The 18,951-nt window shown below is 33.4% G+C and overlaps 3 long non-coding RNA genes across 4 annotated transcripts; all 3 read right to left on the bottom strand.

The window, feature by feature from the left end:
• Positions 1–379: 379 nt before the first annotated feature.
• On the bottom strand, positions 380–2,231 carry LOC145003325 (uncharacterized). The gene is made up of 6 exons (XR_013661920.1): positions 2,090–2,231; positions 1,579–1,619; positions 1,189–1,479; positions 964–1,090; positions 819–872; positions 380–731 (listed from the first exon to the last, which is right to left on the bottom strand). It is a non-coding gene; the product is annotated as an uncharacterized LOC145003325 (long non-coding RNA).
• Positions 2,232–2,945: 714 nt separating this feature from the next.
• LOC145002206 (uncharacterized) lies at positions 2,946–10,854 on the bottom strand. Of its 2 annotated transcripts, none has more exons than XR_013661855.1 (4): positions 10,211–10,854; positions 9,885–10,041; positions 9,384–9,529; positions 2,946–3,170 (listed from the first exon to the last, which is right to left on the bottom strand). It is a non-coding gene; the product is annotated as an uncharacterized LOC145002206 (long non-coding RNA). The 2 variants fall into 2 exon arrangements; XR_013661854.1 differs by lacking the exon at positions 2,946–3,170 and adding an exon at positions 9,118–9,219.
• Positions 10,855–11,210: 356 nt separating this feature from the next.
• On the bottom strand, positions 11,211–12,737 carry LOC145002559 (uncharacterized). The gene is made up of 3 exons (XR_013661867.1): positions 12,326–12,737; positions 11,499–12,157; positions 11,211–11,331 (listed from the first exon to the last, which is right to left on the bottom strand). It is a non-coding gene; the product is annotated as an uncharacterized LOC145002559 (long non-coding RNA).
• Between the last annotated feature and the right edge of the window lie 6,214 nt (positions 12,738–18,951).

The raw sequence follows: 18,951 nt of genomic DNA on the forward strand, positions 1-18,951 counted from the left end.
AGAAAATAAGTTACCCAATCTGGTTTCTTATTAAGAAAGGTCTTTCTTCTTTCTAACTCCACACTTTCCTTTTAATGTTGATGCTTCCAAGTTATACACTTCCTTATTTTAACATACCTGAAAATAGCATTGAAGATTTATTATCAACAGGAAGTAGTTTATTTGATTTCATAAATATGTTAGGCTAACACATAATCATTGTTAAATAATAAAGATAACAATCCGAGTTAAAAAAAAGTAACAATTTATAGCAACATCAGTCAATTACAAAGCAGTTTTCTATTATTTAGGTAGAGTTTTAACTTCACCATAACTTTATTTGGTAATACTTCAACACCATAATTCTATAACTACTCTACTCAATGCAAAATCCTAACTTTGTATATTTGCTTCATTCCCAACTGCATCAAAACTATTATAAATCTAGAATTAAAAATTTTGATAATTGTGGGAAGTAACCGATGGCCTCAGCTCATTCATTGCAGCAGATACACCTGTCATGCCACATACATCATCAAATACCTCATGAAACCATGATGCAATAATAACAAAATCAACATTCCTATTTTTTTCATGTTATTTACAAATTTAAAATTAACAAAGACAGCAAGAGGCGAATGCTCCATTAGACTTGGAGGAGGTGTAATTTCTTCCTGGGTTTCATCACCAACGTTATTGGATGAGAAGTCAACTGCTGGTAGTGGGGCCCATCGGCGAGCATCCAAAACCAACTATAGTCAATACGAAAATAAAAAGTAGGTTTTTATAGTTCCATTATAATTAAGGAACAATGGTTAGGTGAGAAAGTGAAACTGTACCTGAAAATTCTCCACTATTGAAATCAAGATTTTTGAAAATAGGTTTAAAAAGCCCTGAAGATATGAAAAAAGAAGGGTAAAATTGTGACCTTTAAATAATAAGATAAATAAATAAAAGGAAAAGGAGGTCCAAATGAAACATTACTCTTCAAAAAGAGGTGGAAGCAAGACCCAAAAATCCAACCGTACCCAACCAAGCCCCATGGCACAATATTGTGCAGCATTAAGAGGGTTAAACTTAAATGTAGGATATAACAATGTAGTTTGGATGACTATAAATTTCAAATTCAATGATTTATAAGTGAATTGATGATAGAGAAAGTAAATAGCTAAATGTAAAGTAATAAAGATGTGTGAAAGTGAAACTGACCATGTACTGGTCCAATATATTGGACAAAGATCCAATTATCTTAGGTAGCATGCTTTTGAGAGTTTTAAGGTGAGATGCGATCTGATGCATAACCCAACAGAAAAGAGTCCACCATCAAAATTCTCTTCACTTCCTGATGTGTCATAAAAAAAATATGGCACGATATTGGTTCACAACATCAAACAAATGCATTCTGTGACAGTTTACCATCCCTTTTAGGTATTCATAAGCATTTCTCTCATCTAAGTCATCAAGAATCCCACATAACCATGACTCTCTGCATCTTACAAACTGCTCCATTAAAAAAAATATTCTGATTAATTCGTAAAGAATTTGGGATAAAAAAGGAAAAACTTTATTGTATGAATTATTAAATATCAGTAGGCGTACACTTTTGGTTTCTTGGCTAATGAAAACCCAAGTCAATGCTCCTAATAAAGTAACGGATGTTAGTTGAAAAATATTAAATAAAGTTTAATCAAGTGAAAAATGATGAAAGTATGATTAGTATCCCAAATAATTAAAGTTTCTTTTTGAGTTATTTAGATTCCAACTTGTATGGACATTATAAATTCCATTCCTAAAAAAACCAACTACCCTCATAGAGCTGATATAATGGAAGTATATCATTTTGGTCTTATGAGAGGATATATGCATACATAATTAATATGATAACAAAATAACTGAAATTATTATGAATTCAAACCCACAAATTGGTGTTTCTAAATAATTCCACTGCATTTTACAATATCAGTAGAAAATAACGAGATACTACACAACAATCATAAAAGTAGAACATATTTGAATTTCCACAGTTCAATATTACTTGCAACACACAATTCAGAAAGGTATAACATATTTCAATTTCCACAATCCTATTAGCATTATTAACTTCGAATACCTTGATTGGTTTCATTGAGGCAATCCATCGAATACTTTCTATGCATTTTGAAAATCACCAAGCATGCGAAACCTGTAGTTACTTACCAATTTCCATCTTAAAAAGCACATAAGAAAGCAATTAATATAAAAATTAAAAGAAATACAATGGTACAGGATGTAATGAGATTTAAGAAAGCAAGCCTTTACCTCATTGCAAGAAGAAATTCAAAACAAAAATAACATACATACACATATATCCATGTAGCAACTGGTTACCCATGAGAAAACACATTCCTTGTGTAGAAGCCTTCATTGCAGCATCAACTAATTCCTATTAAGAAAGATATGGACGAACAAATTGAAAAAAAAAACAATATATTAATAATTATAAAGACAATCCTCAAACTCAGGTAAAACACTATATTCTTTGTTATCTAGTAACTCAAATCAAAACTTTTGGTTTTCAACAGTAAGTAACAAAGTAAAAAGAGAAACTTACGGTGCGAAATCTATCCAAAACTATGATTTCTTTACCATGATCAATACTGGTTCTTGCTGCAAGACATTCCTTCACAACTAAATGTGCTGGAAGGTATGATTTTATATGAATAGAAGTTTAGTGGGTAGCTAGTAAAAATCTCAAACCTAAGATAGAAAACAGTCAATAAAAATTAAGAAATTCAATCAACAAGTTCAGTCATGAAATCTGTTTCAGATGTAGTTGTTGTTGTATTTCTTTTAAATCATGGTGTAATACGTTTGTTGAATGTATGTATTTCAGTCCATGTGGTAACAGATATGCAAAATATTGAACCAAACATATTATCAGTTTCAATAGAAATATAGATTAAATTATTTTTTATGTTAATTGCGGCCCTGTATAGCTCAATCCTCTTCCTGCGATATTCCTACTTTGACCTTTATTCAAATGAAACTCTTTAAAGATCTATCATTTTTAGTTGAAATTGAGTGTTAAAGTATGGATAGAAGAACTCACCTCGATATCTGGTACTGTTTAAAGAACGCCACTGTTGCACCTGCCGGTGGTGGGCACCGTAACCATCAGCGACTGTAGTCATAATTTTTTTTGTTCCTGTAACCTAACAACAACGTAGAGGAATTGAATATTCCTTCTGGGTTACATGTTTTTCAACCCGAAACATGATGAAATAGAAAATAAAAAGGAACAACAGTAAATAGAATGAAATAATAATTCAATATTTAAAATCAAATTGAAAAACTAAGGTAAAAACTCCAGTAAACATATATGATCAATCTGATGTTTGAGAAACTTGATTCCATCCAATGGAAACTTTCCCTTACCTCCGACCCTTGTTCCTATCGAATCGATCGGTGGTCCTCCCACAACCACCGTCTGATTTGCTGCAAGCGAGGAAAAATCACACCACTACGTAGCAACATGTAGGCGAAACAGACTCTTTTTGGCGTGCTATTAGCAAATCCATAAGAAGGAGATAAAAAACGACAGCCATGGCGATGCGGTGGTTCCCCTTGGTCATCATCGGGAACCCAAGGGACAAACTTTGATAAATCGACTTCTAGTGAGAAGTAGAGATCGATCCTAATGGAAATCGGAGTATCCAGTGAGAAGTGGAGATCGATCCTAATGGAAATCGGAGTAGAAGTAGAAGAAGCCTTCGATAGGTAGGGTAGCGAGGAAAGATGGAGTGAACGGTGGTGGTGGTGAAAGCTTTTTCGAGCGTTATTGAGAAGAAGAATCTGGTGGCGGTGGAATAAATGATATGAACAGACGGTAATAAATGATATGAACATACAGTAGACGGTGACTATGGTTGAGTAACCTATGTAAGATAACCCATGAACAATACCCTAGTCAGGTACTGTTCCTAAGGATTTTCCTTCTTTAATATCTATATAGAATGATCACAAAATAACTAAAATCATCAGGAATTCAAAACAACAATTTGGTGTTTCTATACAGTTCCACTGCATTTTAAAGTATCAGTAGAAAATAATGAGATACCACACAACAATAACAAAAGTAAAACATATTTCAATTTCGATAGTTCAATATTACTTGCAACTCATAATTCACAAAAGGTATAACATATTTTAATTTCCACAATCCTATTAACATTATTGACTTCGAATACCTTGATTGGTTTCATTGAGGCAATCCATCGAACACTTTCTATGAATTTTGAAAATCACCAAGCATGCGAAACATGCAATTACTTTCATATTTCCATCTTAAAAAGCACATAATTGAAAGCAATAAATATAATAATTAAAAGAAATACTATGGGTACAGGATGTAATGAGATTTAAGAATGTAAAGATAAGAAACGTGATGGTTAATTTGTTCTAAATACAAGATAAACATTGTTGTGTTATCAAATCCATAGAATTAGGATCTTCAGTCGTAATTATGTTATATATAATGAAAGCCAACCCTCAAGGTAATTTATGCCAAATACATGATTTTTCTCTTGGTATCAGAGCCACGATCCATCTGATCTCTCTGCAACGAAACCCTATTCTCAGCTCTTCTGGTCTCCTTCCAAAGAGTATCTCTTCAATTCTCCATCATGTCTGCACCTGTAAAATCATTAACCATTGCTACCGCCATACCTTGCAAATTGACCCGTACCAACTTCCTGTTATGGAAGGCTCAGGTAATCCCTATTCTACGAGGCGTGCAATTGTTTGGCCATCTCGATGGCACTACACCATCTCCCCCATTAAAAGTGGTCAATGGACCCAGCACCTCCGAAAAGAGGCAATAGAACCCGCTAAAACATTGCCTAACCCTGACTACCAGACATGGGTCATTGAAGATCAGGATGTGATCGAAGTTCTATTATCCTCCATGACTGAGGAAGTTCTTCCTCATCTTATTCGATGTATCAACACTGCCTAACAATTATGGACATCACTCCACATAATGTTTTCTGCCCAACATCGCGGTAATTCAATTCAAATCCACACTCAGCTCTCAACAACAAGAAAGGGGGACATGACTGCTGTTGAGTACTATCAGAAAATGACCAGATTTGATGATACAATGGAAAATATCGGTCAGCCAATGAATGATGAAGAAGTGATTGGGTATATGCTGGCAGGACTAGGTCCCGAACATAGTGATTTGTTACCGCAGTTACCGTCCTGAGCAATGAGCGAAATGTAACGTTACCTAAATTTTATTCCTACTTAATAGCACATGAAGCTCAAGCCGCTGTCATAAGAAACACCGTTGAATTCACATCCTCTGCTAACTCTACTTCTCAACAAGTATCAAGCAACAACAACAATACACCTCATCACAGTTACAGTAACAACAATGGTTATAATAATTTCAATCAGCGGGGTAGCTACAGAGGAGGAGGTGGTCGTGGAAGAGGCCGTGGTCGTGGTCGAAACGGTGGAGGACCACACTACCAGGTTTGTGGCATACCAGGTCATACGAATCTCATTTGCATAAATCGATTTAATCATGCTTGTCAATTTGAAGACTATCATAGTAGGAACAGTGTGATGACAGGAAGACACAATCAAGATCTAAATTGGTTTTTAGATTACGGAGCAACTGATCTGACCAGTGACCTAGATCGACTTACTGTTCAAGATCTTTATCAAGGGAAAGATAAAGTGCAAGTAGCAAATGGTGTAGGTTTGTCTATTTCACATATTGGTCATTCAATAATTCCCAGTTTAAGATGACCTCTTGTTCTAAAAAATGTTTTACATGTTCCTCATATTAGTAAACATCTTTTGTCTGCTTAACGACTCGCTTTTGATAATCATGTTTTCATTGAACTTTACCCTAATGTTTTCTTTGTTAAGTATATAGCCACGAATAAAATTCTTCTATTCGGTAGAAGCAAAGGAGGTCTCTATCCCATTCCTATGAGTCGTTTCAGTAGTCTTCAGTAGCATCACAGTCTGTCAAGTGTCAAGGTCTTCACTCCTCAATGACATAAGCATCTAGGTTATCCCACTTCAAAATTTGTCAAGACAATTTGAATTCTAATAAATTAGGTCGTTCTTTTCATAATTAGTCGGTTGTTTGTGATGCTTGTCAACATGCTAAAAGTCATCAACTTCCTTATAATAATTATGTTCGTGTTTCTACTTTTCCTCTTGAACTAGTGCATACTGCTGTTTGGGGACCTGCTCAAGTGTCCAGTGGAGGTTTTAAATATTATGTTAGTTTTTTGGATGACTATAGCCAATACACTTGTATTTATTTTATCAAACACAAATCTGATGTTGAGCAAGTTTTTTTTACATTTTTCAGAATCATGTAGAACGTCTCTTAAACACAAAAATTCATTGTGTTCAATCTGATTGGGGCGGTGAGTATCATAAATTGCACCAATACTTTCAAAAAATAGGTATAACTCATTGGGTCTTTTGTCTACATACATCTCCTCAAAACGGAGTGGCTGAACGAAAACACTGACACATAGTTGAAACAGGTCTTTCTCTTTTAGCACATTCATCTCCCCCCCCCCCCTTCGTTTTTGGGATGAAGCCTTCTTGACGGTGTGTTATTTAACAAATCGCATGCCCAGTCGTACTATTGGTAATGCCACACACGTTACACGACTTTTAAAAATTCATCCTGATTACTTCGTGTTTTTGGCTGTGCATGTTGGCCCAGCTTAAGAAAATATAATGCATGTAAGCTCAGTTTTCGATCGACTATGTGTGTTTTCTTAGGGTACAGTTATATCCATAAAGGTTACAAGTGTCTGCACAGAACAACCGGTAGGATCTATATATCGCGTGATGTTGTCTTCGATGAGCATCGTTTCCCTTTTTCTTCCACTCCAAATTCCGTTATCTCATCTCCAGAAACTGATCCTGTGTCCTTTCCTCAAACTGAACCGGAAATTGTAAATGATCATATGCGAAACTATGACTTGTCTCTTTTGTTAGCTAATGATTGTAATGCAGTTATTGTGACACCACCTCAAGACAAGGCATCACCAACGCATGAATCATCTTTATTGCTATGTATATCTTTGGAGCAGCCACATGTGTCGGTCTCACCTGCGCAGCCAGCTCAGTCCATGCCAGTTCACTCACCAACAACACCGTCGTCATCAAGTTCATCTCCTTCAGATGTAGAGTCATAACCGCTACAAAAGCCAGAAGTCCAGTTACCAGCTGTAGCTATTTCTCCCATTCCTATGGCTACCTTAGATGAGTCTCCTATTGGTGTTCGCACTCGAGGACAAGCTGGTAAGATGTTTCCAAAGAAATTTCTGAATGACACTGTTCGATATGACCCCACAAAACGAGCCTTTGTAGCTATTACACCTACTTCTTACCGTGTGGCTATGAAAGACCTTGCCTGGTTAACCGCCATGAATTTTGAATTCTCAGCATTACAGCAAAACAAAACATGGTCTCTTGTTCCCAGGCCCAAGGATGTTAATATTGTTGGGTGTAAATGGGTGTTTAAATTAAAGCAAAATCCAGATGGCTCTATTGATAAGTATAAAGCTCGCTTGGTTGTGAGGGGTTTCACACAACAGTATGGGATTGATTATCAGGACACGTTTAGTCCTGTTGTCAAACCTGCAACAATACGACTAGTCCTTTCTCTGGCTATCTCACGTGGTTAGCATCTAAGGCAAATAGATGTCAACAATGCTTTCCTTCATGGTTTCTTAGAAGAGGAGGTTTATATGCAACAACCACCCGACTTTGAGGATACTTTCACTCCTCATTATTTCTGTAAACATCACAAGGCCCTTTACGGACTGAAGCAATTACCATGGGCTTGGTTCTCTCGTCTTCGTGATAAGCTACATCATCTTGGTTTCCACTCTTTTAAAGCTGACATGTCTCTTTTAATACTTATAAAAATGATGTAGTTTCCATTTATATGCTTGTATATGTTGGTGATATTATAATTGTTGGCTCATCCCAAGCAGCTATAGATAAGTTAATACGTGATTTGGCTCTCTCGTTTCCTATCAAGGACCTTAGACAATTGAAGTATTTCTTGGGAATTGAGGTCCTTCACAATTCAGGGGGAATAACTTCGCTACAACGCAAATTTGCTTATGATTTACTTCATCGTATGAATATGGAGAATTGTAAAGGTGTCTCAACTCCAATGTTACTCACAGATAAGCTAGATCGACACTCTAGAAAATTCTTGAATGAAGAAGATACTTTGAAGTATAGAATTATGGTTGGAGGCTTACAGTACCTTACCCTAACAAGACCAAATATTTCTTTTCTTGTTAATAAGGTGTGTCAATATCTTTCTAAGCCTACATATGTTCATTGGGCAGCTGTAAAATGAATATTGCGACATGTTAAAGACACGATGTCTATACGGCTCCATATAAGAAGGTCCTGCTCCACATTGTTGAGTGTTTTTACTGATGCAGATTGGGCTGGATGCCTGGATTCTAGAAGATCTACTGGAGGTTTTTCAGTGTTTGTAAGGCCTGATCTAATTTCATGGAGCTCATGAAAACAACTAACTGTGTCACGATCTAGTACAGAAGCAGAATACAAGGCATTGGCAAATGGAACTGCAGAAGCAACCTGGATACAATACTTACTTAAAGAGTTAAGAGTTTGTTAGACACGAGCACCAGTTCTTTGGTGTGACAACTTGGGAGCTACTTAATTGACAGCAAATCCGGTGTTTCATTCTCGAACCAAGCATATAGAAGTTGATTTCCATTTTGTTAGAGAGAAGGTAGCGATGGGGGCGTTACATGTTTGATTTATATCTTCAAATGATCAAGTTGCTAATAGACTCACAAAGCCTACAACACGGAGCACGTTGGAGAAATTGCGTTACAATCTTAACCTAGTAACGGTCAAGATTCAGGGGGAATGTAAAGATAAGAAACGTGATGTTTAGTTTGTTCTAAATACAAGATAAACATTATTGTATTAGCAGATCCATAGAATTAGGATCTTCAGTTGTAATTATGTTATATACAATGAAAGCCAACCCTCAGGGTAATTTACGCCAAATAAAAGATTTTTCTCTAAGAACGCAATACTTTAGCTCATGGCAAGAAAAAATAAAACAAAAGTAACATACATACACGTATATCAATGTAGCAACTGGTTACGCATGAGAAAACACATTCTTTGTGTAGTAGTCTCCATTGGAGCATCAACTAATTTCTATTAAGAAGGATATGGACGAACAAATTAAAAAAAATACAATATATTAATAATTATAAAGACATTCCTCAAACTCAGGTAAACACTATATTTTTTGTTATCTAGTAACTCAAATCAAAATTGGTTTTCAACCGTAAGTAACAAAGTAAAAAAGAGAAACTTACGGTGTGAAATCTATCCAAAACTCTGATTTCTTTACCATGATCAATATTGGTTCTTGCTGCAAGACATTCCTTCACAACTGAATGTGCTGGAAGGCATGATTTTATAAGAACAGAAGTTTAGTGGGTAGCTAGTAAAAATCTCGAACCTGAGACAAAAAACAGTCAATAAAATTATGAAATTCAATCAACAAATTCAGTCATGAAATCTGTTTCAGATGTAGTTGTTGTTGTATTTCTTGGTTTTAAATCACAGTGTAATACGTTTGTTGAATGTATGTATTTCAGTCCATGTGGTAACTGATATACAAAATACTGAGCCAAACATATTATCAGTTTCAATAGAACTATAGATTAAATTATTTTTTATGTTAATTGCGGCCCTGTATAGCTAAATCCTCTTCCTGGGGTATTCCTACTTTGACCTTTACTTAAATGAAACTCTTTACAAATCTATCATTTTCAGTTTAAACTGAGTGTTGAAGTATGGATAAGAGAACTCACCTCGATATCTGGTACTGTTTATAGAACGCCACCGCTGCACCTGCCGGTGGTGGGCACTGTAACCATCGGTGGCTACAGTCATAACTTTTTTTGTTCCCGTAACCTGACAGAAACTTAAAGGAATTGTATATGCCTTCTGGGTTACATGTTTTTCAACCTGAAACATGATGAAATAGAAAAAAAAAAGGAACAAAAGTGAATAGAATGGAATAAGAATTCAAAATTTAAAATCAAATTGAAAAATTAAGGTAAAAACACTAGTAAACGTATATGATCAATTTGATGTTTGAGAAACTTGATTCCATCCAATAGAAACTTTCCCTTACCTTCGAACCTTGTTCCTCTCGAATCGACCGGTGGTCCTCCCACAACCACCGTCTGATTTGCTGCAAGCGAGGAAAAATCACACCGCTACGTAGCAACATGCAGGCGAAACAGACTCTTTTTGGCCTGCTATTAGCAAAGCCATAAGAAGGAGATAAAAAATGATAGCCATGGTGATGCAGTGGTTCCCCTCTATCATCATCGGGAACCAAAGGGACAACCTTTGATAAATCGACTTCTAGTGAGAAGTAGAGATCGATCCTAATGGAAATCGGAGTATCTAGTGAGAAATGGAGATCGATCCTAATGGAAATCGGAGTAGAAGTAGAAGAAACAGTCGATAGGCGGAGTAGCGAGGAAAGATGGAGTGGTGGTGGCAAAAGCTTTTTCGAGCGTTATTGAGAAGAAGAATCTAGTGGCGGTGGAATAAATTATATGAACAGACAATAATAAATGATATGAACATACGGTAGATGGTGACTATGGTTGAGTAACCCCATGTAAGATAACCCATGTACAATACCCTGGTCAGGTACTGTTCCTAAGGATTGTCCTTCTTTAATATCTATATATAATGATCACAAAATAACTGAAATCATCAGGAATTCAAACCAAAAATTTGGTGTTTCTATACAGTTCCACTACATTTTAGAGTATCAGTTGAAAATAATGAGATACCATACAACAATAACAAAAGTAGAACATATTTCAGTTTCTACAGTTCAATATTACTTGCAACTCACAATTCACAAAGGTATAACATATTTCAATTTCCACAATCTTATTAGCATTATTGACTTCGAATACCTTGATTGGTTTCATTGAGGCAATCCATCGAACACTTTCAATGAATTTTGAAAATCACCAAGCATGCGAAACATGCAGTTACTTACCTATTTCCATTTTAAAAAGCGCATAATTGAAAGCAATTAATATAAAAACTAAAAGAAATACTATGGTATAGGATGTACCGAGATTTAAGAATGCAAGCCTTTACCTCATGGCAAGAAGAAATTCTAAACAAAAGTAACATACATACATATATATATCAATGTAGCAACTGGTTACACATGAGAAAACACATTCCTTTTGTAGCAGCCCTCATTGCAGCATCAACTAATTCCTATTAAGAAGGATATGGACGAACAAATTGAAAAAATATATATATATTAATAATTATAAAAACAGTCCTCAAACTCAGGTAAAACACTATATTCTTTGTTATCTAGTAACTCAAATCAAAACTTTTGGTTTTCAACAGTGAGTAACAAAGTAAAAAGAGAAACTTACGATGCAAAATCTATCCAAAACCATGATTACTTTACCATGATCAATATTGGTTCTTGTTTGCTAGACATCCCTTTACAATTGAACGTGATGGAAGGCATGATTTTATATGAAGAGAAGTTTAGTGGGTACCTAGTAAAAATCTCGAACCTGAGATAGAAAACAGTCAATAAAAATTAAGAAATTCAATCAACAAATTTAGTCATGAAATCTGTTTCAGATGTAGTTGTTGCTGTATTTCTTGGTTTTAAATCACGGTGTAATACTTTTGTTGAATGTATGTATTTCAGTCCATGTGGTAACCGATATACAAAACATTGAACCAAACATATTATTATTTTCAATAGAACTGTAGATTAAATTATTTTTTACGTTAATTGTGGCGCTGTATAGCTAAATCCTCTTCATGGGTATTCCTACTTTGACCTTTATTCAAATGAAACTCTTTAAAGATCTATAATTTTCAGTTCAAACTGAGTGTTGAAGTATGGATAGAAGAACTCTCCTCGATATCTGGTACTGTTTAAAGAACGCCACCGCTGCACCTGCCGGTGGTAGGCACCGTAACTATCGGTGGCTACAGTCATAACTTTTTTTGTTCCCGTAACCTGACAGAAACTTAAAGGAATTGTATATGCCTTCTGGGTTACATGTTTTTCAACCTAAAACATGATGAAATAGAAAAAAAAGGAACAAAAGTGAATAGAATGGAATAAGAATTCAATTTTTATAATCAAATTGAAATTTTAAGGTAAAAAACACCAGTAAACGTATACGATTAATTTGAAGTTCGAGAAACTTGATTCCATCGCATAGAAACTTTCCCTTACCCTCCGACTCTTGTTCCTCTTGAATTGACCGATGGTCTTCCCTCAACCACCGTCTGATTTGCTGCAAGCGAGGAAAAATCGCTCCACTACGTAGCAACATGCAGACGAAATGGACTCTTTTGGCCTACTATTAGCAAAGCCATAAAAAGGAGATCAAAAATGACAGCCATGGCGATGCGGTGGTTCCCCTCTGACATCATCGGGAACCCAAGGGACAACCTTTGATAAATCGACTTCTAGTGAGAAGTGGAGATCGATCCTAATGGAGAATCAGAGTATCTAGTGAGAAATGGAGATCGGTCCTAATGGAAATCGGAGTAGAAATAGAAGACACGATAGATAGGCGGAGTAGCGAGAAAAGATTGAGTGAGCGATGGTGGTGGTTAAAGCTTTTTCGAGCATTATTAAGAAGAAGAATCTGGAGGCGGTGGAATAAATGATATGAACAGACGGTAGACGGTGACTATGGTTGATTAACCCATGTAAGATAACCCATGAAAGCACCCTTGTCAGACACTGTTCCTAAGGATTGTCCTTCTTTAATATTTTTATATAATTGTTTGTATTGAATTTTTTATTATATATTTTTATGGTCCACTTTTTAAAGGAGTTATCCGTCCCAACACACGTGGTGACTAAATAATAATATATATTAATTACCAAAATTGTCTTCTGAAGGCATATTACTGCTCATTTCAACTTCTTTTTTATTCGTCGATTGTGTAATCATGTCTTTTCTTTTTCTATGATATTGCCAGGTTGTATATTTCTTTTTTTTATTTCGAAATCCAAGTTTACTAAAACCTATGCTACCTTATTAAACGTAGAACAATAACTTTTTAGAAATAATCATTTAGGTTCTGGTCATAAAAAATTATTATATTTATATTTTTCACCTCAATTAATTTTTATTTTACAATTTTTACCTACATAATTTTAACGTTAAATTATTAGTATTTTATTCATTATAATTTAGTTTCTTCTTATATTTTTAAAGTTTTGCTTTAGCCTCTTTAAATACTTTTTTAATAATCTTTTTTATCAATTTTTTATGAGACTTTCAAGTTTTATTTTCGTCCGCCTTCTTTGTACATAATTATTTGTATCCAAATTTTAATTTGATATTTTTGTACTCCATTTTTTATGGTTTAATTATCTTCGTGATATGTATGGTGTTGGGCTGCGTTTTTAAATATACCAAGGCTTCTACAACATCACATAAACATAGACAGTCCAAACCCTAGTTATTACTCCATTTCCATTTTCACTAAACAATATTTATATTCTAAATATTGTTTTTGTCATGTTTTAGGAAATTCAAACTTCACTTAATGATGAAATATGTTTAATAATTAATATTGATATAAAAATCATTCGGTAACTTCCACGCCTCAATGTTTTATATCATAATTTGCAAGATTATCCAATAAATGGGCCCCTTTACAACTCCTTCACACCTTCCAATTATCATACTCATCCTAAAGATGAAATATTCATCAAAATTTTATATTGTTTTGTTTGGTTGCATAAACGTTGTCATATCAACGCATTTTAGATCAGCTCTTTTAAATGAATACATTTTAAAATGATACTAATATGTCGAATATATATCTTTTATATATAAGTCAAAAGAATCGAGTTCGGGACACACCGTTTTTAAGTTTTTTTATTAACAAATTTTAATGACTTTATTTTTGAAATAAAAAGATATATAATTGATATTTTTCGGTCCATAATTTAACTTAATTCAATGGTATTATATTAAAACAAAATTAAAATATTATTAAATTGCATTTTTTTTATATTGTGTCGTTTAAAAGATTTTATATCTATACTTAGGTACATAACAAACTCATGTTTACTTTTCTTTTATATATATATATATATATATATATATATATATATATATATATATATATATATATATATATATATATATATATATATATAGGGAAAGGTTATATGGAAAATAAATAATTAAGGTAATACATATTGGAACCAATGAAAACATGATAACACATCACTTTGGAATAACTACATAAATAACTTCCATACTATATTGCTTATGAATAAAGAAATGAACACGTGTCACTTCATCATTGGTTCCAACGTATGTTGCTCTAATTATTCATTTTCCATTGAACATATATATATATATATATATATATATATATATATATATATATATATATATATATATATATATATATATATATATAATTTTCGACATTTAACAACCACTTCAACCTTTCGATTATAAAATTATTTATTATATTTAGGTTTATATCTAATGCTTTACGTCGTCCAAAGAGTCATTATTAAAATATGGTCTCAAGGTAAACACTAAGCTTAAGGTATATATATATATATATATATATATATATATATATATATATATATATATATATATATATATATATATATATATATATATATATATATATATATATATATATATATATATATATATATATGTTTAGGTTAATGTGAGACGACCTAATTTTATAAGACCGTGAGACGCAATTCTAACCACTCATTTAGGTATTGTTTGTTTTTTCGAAGCGAAAATTCGTGAAGTCTGTGGACCACCTTTGCAATCCTTTGCAGCAGAAAATGTGGAACAAACGACTGCAACCCATAATAAAAAACATGTTTGTTTTTTAACATCTGCAGTAAATTGAAATTTAAGCTCAATGGCGATGGAAGGACTAAGTGTTATGATGAAGGCAACAGCTGAAAAAGGGGGTATTTGATGGAGTCCCAATTCCGAACTCTAACATCTCTATCTCTCATTTGTTTTATGCCAATGATGCTCTATTTATCGGTGATTGGTCACTAAAAAACATCGCCAACTTGGCTAGAATCCTGCGATGCTTTTATGTGGTGTCTGGATTGAAAGTCAATTTCAACAAATCGAAGGTTTTCGGTATTGGAGTAGATCACTCGGAGGTATGCCGAGGGGCGGATCCATTGGGTTGTGCCCCATCATCTCTCCCTTTCACTTATTTGGGAGTTCCTATTGGAGAAAACATGATCAGGAAAAAAGCTTGGAAGCCGATTGTAGATAAATTCCGCTCCAAACTCTCAATGTGGAAGGCCAAGACAATGAGCTTTAGTGGAAGAATGACTTTGGTGAAATCAGTCCTTGGGAACCTCCCAACCTTTTATCTATCGTTGTTCGCTGCCCCATTAGGAATAATAGAAGAATTAGAAATGATTCAAAGGCAATTTCTTTGGAGGGGTGGATCGGAGAAGGCGGCAGTACATTGGGTTTCATGGGACAAGTTGAAGGCTCCAAAAGAAGTAGGAGGGGCGGGTCTGGGTTCTTTAAGGAACTTAAACTTGGCTCTACTAGCAAAATGGTGGTGGAAGTTCAAAACAAGCCCTCAAGCTCTTTGGGTCCGAATTATTAAGGGTATTCATAATTATACTAACCAACCCTGGTATTGTTTTTCAAATAGGAAGGCAAGCGGGGTATGGTCAAGTATTGATAGGGTAAAAAATGGTCTTTGGAAACTAAACATGGGGGTAAAGGATATTTTATACTCTAATGATAGGGGAACGATATGGAGATCCGAATTTGTGGTTGATGGGAATTTTAGTGTGGCGAAACTCCGTAGTCGATTGGATAGAGCATCACATCCAATCAATGATGGGGATTTCTGGTGGCTAAATTCATCCCCTAAAAAAGTGGTGAGCTTTATATGGCGGGCGAAGCAAGGATGGATACCATCGGCAAAGGCATTACAAAAGAGAAACATTCCCGTCTCCTCCATATTGTGTGGGCTGTGCAGAAACAAAGAGGAGTCGGTAGACCACATCCTCACCTCATGTACCTTGGCGAGAGATACGATAAATATGGTGTTAAATTGGTGTGACATTCCATTCAATCAGTTTACAGGAGTAAATGAAGTGCTTGCTTTCGCCCGTAATTGGGGCCATTGTCCTAAAAAGAGAGAGTTGTTAGCTTGTATATTATATGGAACATTGTGGAGCCTTTGGAAGGATAGAAATGATCGACTATTCGGAGGTGTGATTTCGAAACCGGCGAAGATTGTGGACACTATTAAGGCTACTATATTCACTTGGAGGAAATATAGGAAGAAACGAGGGGAATGTGATGATTGGGTTAAGTGGTGTATGTCACCATTAAGTTGTTCATAAATTGTATCCCTCTTTTTGTTATATGTTTTATATGTGTCTGTACTTTCAGTCCCTAGCTCCTTGCTAAGGTCCTTATTTTAATATATTTGCCGGTTCCAAAAAAAAAAACTAATTTTATGAATTGAAAATAGTTTTCAACACCGAAATTTAAATAACTTTAGTTTTAAAACATTGAAAGAGTACTAAAAAGAACATGTAAAAAACAAAAATATAAAACTTAAAAAAAAACTTACAAAAATATAAAAGAAGTTAACAACTTTATTCTAGAAAAAGCTAATATTAAAAAACATAAAAAGAAAATAATAAAAAAATTAAGAAAGAATTGCAAGTGATGCCTACAAAGTTCGTAAAAAAGTAAACACGTTAAAAAAATGAAATTGAAACTGAAAATATTATTAAAAGAAACGGTAAAAAAATTAAAGTTATTTTTTTTAAAATCAAGTTCAAAAAATTTTATGGAAACTATAATAAGAAATTGTATCAAATCCGTAAATAAAAGTTAAAAAAAAAATTAAAAAAAAATAACTTATACCAAAATTCTAAAAAAAACAATTCAAAAAAATGAAAGTTGAAGAGGTTCGAAGAGGTAAGTCAAACGTTTCGCCACATAGCACACGTGCAGAGGTTTTACAGTCTGAAGTCCTCCAAAAAACAAACTATTGGGAGAGGAAAAGTGCTACGCGTGTGCTGCGTCGCGCAGTAGTAAGTGGTTTGAAGAGGTTTTTTAAAAAAAACAAATGACACCTTAGTAGATAAAAAACATTTTTAAAATGCAAAATAATTACAATTTTTTGATTTTTTTTTTCAAATATTATTTTCAAAACTTATAATTTCCAAAAAAAAAAATACCAAAAAAATAAAGATAAATAAATAAAATACATTTTTTTTTACATATTCTAGTAGAATATTAAAATATTCTACATATTTGAAAAATCTAGTAGAATATTCTAACATTCTAAAAATCATATAAAATATTTACAGTGTAATATTTTATTAGAATATTTCACGTATTTAAAAAAAACGGTAATTCGTTTTGAGTAATTAAAGTTCCGGAAATAATAATTAAAAAATAATTTTTGGATTTTTCCTTTTATTTTGTATTTTAAAATTATATTTAGATTTTGTCTCACGCTCTCACAAAATTAATATGGTTTCAAATGAACCTGAATATATATATATATATATATATATATATATATATATATATATATATATATATACACACACACACACACACAGAGAGTAGCCATTTATCCACATCAAGTAACGAGTACAAATAGTTTTTTTTATAAATTAGTTTCTAGAGGTGAGCAATTATTTTGCGCAATAATTTCCTAAGCATCATTCTAGTAGAGAAATATTGTATTTTGTTTTCAGTAAATAATTTCCTAAGCATAGAAATGTTCCCCTTTTTTCGATAAATAATTTTCGAACGATTTATTTTTTGCCGACTAATATTCGTTTCAACGATTAAAGTTTGGGTAGGTGTTTAGCGAATAGTTTTTACACAATATGACAGTACTCAAGCAATGCAATCATGACGCAGACGTCCAAGTATCATTCGATATGATTTTTTTAACCGAAAAACTGATCAGAACTTATTGGAACCGATTAATGGTATTCAACCTAGCTCTCGGTTACCCAATTTATCATTTTTGATTTTTGGTTTTTTTGTTTCTAGTCCGGTTCCATCTGGTTCTGATACTAAACATGTTTTTAGATAACACACTTGCTATTAGAACCGAACTGGAATTAGTTAGAACCGTTTAGTGGTATTATGTGTAATTTTGTATTTCCCATTTATTCTTTAACCGTTTTCTTCTCTATCCATTCTGGTCAAAGTCGATTGCTCCAGACATGGTTTACATTGCTAAATTTAACATTCTATTTTAAAGGGTCTTCAAATCAAATAATACTCACTTATCTTATCCACCAATCCATAATTATAACATATCACTATCGCTTATATATCAATTTTTTTTATATGTAAAATGTCATGGTTTTGTATTTAATTTGGTAATTAGACATTACAATAGCAATTTTGGTTTTTTTTTTTGTTTTGATTTTCTTTATAAAAAATATGAAGATTATTTTTCTTCTTTGGTTTGTAGCACTTCTGCTAACAAAAGGTTACGGTTAAAACTACAAATGAAACAACAAACAATTCGAGAAAATATTTTTTAAACCATACATAGCATGTGAAATAAATATGCGAGCACCAAGAAGTCATACATAGAGATAGGAAAGAGAATTAACTTTTGATAGCAAGCCATTCATTTACAATCACAATTCCTAACAAACTTGGAAATACAGTCATTGCAAGAGCTAAAAGTTCAATTTCCTCTGAAAAGCTTCATAAACAATTTTTCACAATCATCTTCTACTCAATCTTATAATGATATAAAAAAAAATAGAAAATTTAAAAAAGTTTGTTGGACGAATTAATTAACCCTGGTAAAAGC

Source organism: Lactuca saligna, chromosome 6 (genome assembly GCF_052625555.1).
Source record: "Lactuca saligna cultivar CGN05327 chromosome 6, ASM5262555v1, whole genome shotgun sequence".
Taxonomy (NCBI): domain Eukaryota; kingdom Viridiplantae; phylum Streptophyta; class Magnoliopsida; order Asterales; family Asteraceae; genus Lactuca; species Lactuca saligna.